Source organism: Diabrotica undecimpunctata, chromosome 11 (assembly GCF_040954645.1).
Source record: "Diabrotica undecimpunctata isolate CICGRU chromosome 11, icDiaUnde3, whole genome shotgun sequence".
Lineage (NCBI taxonomy): Eukaryota > Metazoa > Arthropoda > Insecta > Coleoptera > Chrysomelidae > Diabrotica > Diabrotica undecimpunctata.
In genome coordinates, this window is record NC_092813.1 from 18,033,756 (window position 1) to 18,036,755 (window position 3,000).

Consider the following 3,000-nt stretch of genomic DNA (forward strand, 5'->3'; position numbering starts at 1 on the left):
TTTATATTTTAAAACTGCCTTGCGTGAAGCAACCAAATCAGAAATACTGGGTAGAAATTCTGTGGTATCCACTGAATAAATACTTAATTTGGCTAGTTGGTCCACATGTTCATTATGTTTAATTCCACTGTGTGCTTTGGCCCATATAAATTTTTAACATTTTTTTTATTTTCCTTAAAGTGTTTAACTAATTTTTTAATTAATACTATGTAGGGATTGGAGTATGTGGTTGGAACAAAAGGTTGGTTAATGGCTGTGAGAACTGACATGGAATCTGAAACAATAATAACGGAGGAATCTCTGTTAGAAACAAAAAGTAGGGCTTGATATATGGCAATTGCTTCCGCACTAAATATGGAAATATTTGCTTTTAATTTGAACATTTTTTCTACCTTCTCCATGGGGATGTAAAAGGCACATCCTGTACCGTCTTCTGATTTGGAGGCATCCGTGTAGATAGTACTGTAGTAATCCCAATTGGATAAGATGCTTGTTATAATGTTGTTATTTGCTCTTCCAGTGTTAACATAATTTGGTTTAATAAATTTAACGCTATAAAAAAGAGCTTCAAAATCATTTATATCTGTGTGTGATTTTAAATTAATAGCTTCATCAGCACAAACTGTGTTTTCTCTAAGAGCTTCACATAGGGTTGGAGAATTTTTCTTAATCCAATATTTATTCGTTAAATCATAATTGTTTAAATTTGTTAATTCGGTATAAAGGAAAGTGTTCTGGTGTTTAATTTTCAGTAAAAATTTTTCGGCCAAGAAATGTCTTCTAAGAGAAATTGGAGGCTCACGTGCTTCAACATAAAGGGGCTCAATAGGAGTTGTCTTCATGGCACTAATACAGATACGCAAACACTGGTTTATAAATATGTTTAATTTGTTTAGTAAGTTCTTGCTGGCAGATCCATATAACCAACATCCATAATCTATGATAGAGCGAATGTAAGTTCTATAAAAAAGTAAGGAAGTCTGAACATCTGTTCCCCACCAAGTTTTAGTTGTCATTTTCAGAAAGTTTAGGCCTTTTTCACATCTATTTAACATATATTCTATGTGAAATTTCCATGTGAGCTTGTGATCCAGTATAATGCCCAAATATTTAATTACCTTTTTAAAAGGAATTTCTCGCTGTTTTACTATAAATGTTTCGATATTGGGAATATTATGTCTACTGAAAATGGTCACTGCTGATTTTGTGGCCGACAGCTGAAGGTGATTTTCTTCCAACCATATTTCTACAACGTTGTAGGTATCCATTAAAAATCCAAAAGCTTCATCTCTCTTCTTTGTTTCACAGTAAATGCAGAAGTCATCTGCATATTGGATGATCTTAAAAGGATATTTTTCCAACTTTAATTTATGTAGGTCAGCTGTGTATAAATTGAAAAGAAAAGGACTTAAGACAGCTCCTTGTGGAATTCCTGTGAAAACATATCTTGGGCCTAATAAATGGTTGTTAAAATCCCTGACATAAACATGTCTTTCTGAATATAATCCGATAATAGCATACACTATTGCCTTAGGAATGTTAAAATCAATAATCATTTTTTTACTCAAAATATTTAAGTTTAAGGTGTCATATGCTTTCTCAATATCAATAAAAATTGTTGGAAGAAAGTTATTTCTAGAGAAATTATTTTGAATATTTGTTACTAAGGTTGTAAGTGCATCTAGCGTACCCACTCCTCTTTTGTATGCAAATTGACAGGGCGTAAGCAGGTCTTTTTTATGTAGCCACCATTCCAGCCTATGTTTTATCATACGTTCGAAAGTTTTTTGCACACATGATAGCAGAGAAATTGGTCTATAAGAATGGGCCAAGTTAGGGTCTTTACCTTGTTTAGGAATCGGTGTGATTATAATTTTCCTAAAATCTTCAATGCACTCACCTGCAAGCATCTCATCAAAAATTTGTAGAAGAAAACTTTTTGCTATAATTGGTAGGTTCTCTAACATCGGATACTTTATTTGATCAAAACCCGGGGCAGTACTTTTTTTATTTCTTAAAGCATAATTTAGTTCATTAATGTGAAAATTATTTGCCAAAAAATGTTTTTTATCTAAGATCGTATGTTCGATATTTACAGTGAAAGGAACAGTCTGGGGAGCTACATGATTAAAAAACTCATCTATTAAATCATCATTATGTGGCTTACCAATGTTTATTGTTTTACGATTCATTTTTTTTGCTTGTTTCCATATCATGCTAGTTGGAGTATTTTTGTTGAGATTGGAACACCATTCAATCCAACTTTTTTTAGCTTTTTCTTTTAATGTTCGTTTAGTAAGTGCCATGCATTTTTGGTATGCAAGAAAATTATCTTTTGTGGGGTTTTCTTTGTATACTTGCAGTACATGTTTCCTTTCAGAAATTATGTTGTCACATTCTGCATCCCACCAAGGTGAAGGTGTTCGATTTTTGCACTTAAACGGTCTGTATTCTTTTAAAGTTCTTTGTGCCGCATTATTTATACAATTGATTAAGAATGCATATTTTTCTTTGGTGGTTGGATATTCTGCATCAGTAAAGTTATAAAAGTAGTCTTCCACAAACTCTTTATATTGTTCCCAATTAGCTCCTTTTAGGTTCCATCTATATCGCGGAATTGTGATGTCCTGCAGAATTTGCTGCATTGCAAGAGTTATTTTTATCATAAAATGATTCGATCCAAGTGTGTCAGAGTAAACTGCCCAATCTATATCACTAGCTACGTCCGAGGAGCAAAAGGTAACATCTATCATAGAATCATTGCATCCTGGCCGGGTAATACACGTGGGTTCGCCAGTATTCATAACTACAAAATCACAATTATTGCTTGCTTCAATGAGTTGTTTACCAATAGAATCGTTTTTATGGGATCCCCAAGTAGCATGATGCGCGTTAAAATCCCCACCAATAATACATGGAGTTGAAAACTGCGAAAAAATATTTACCCAATCAGTTGTGTTGGTTTTAATATGCGGTGACCTATAAACGGAAATTATACTT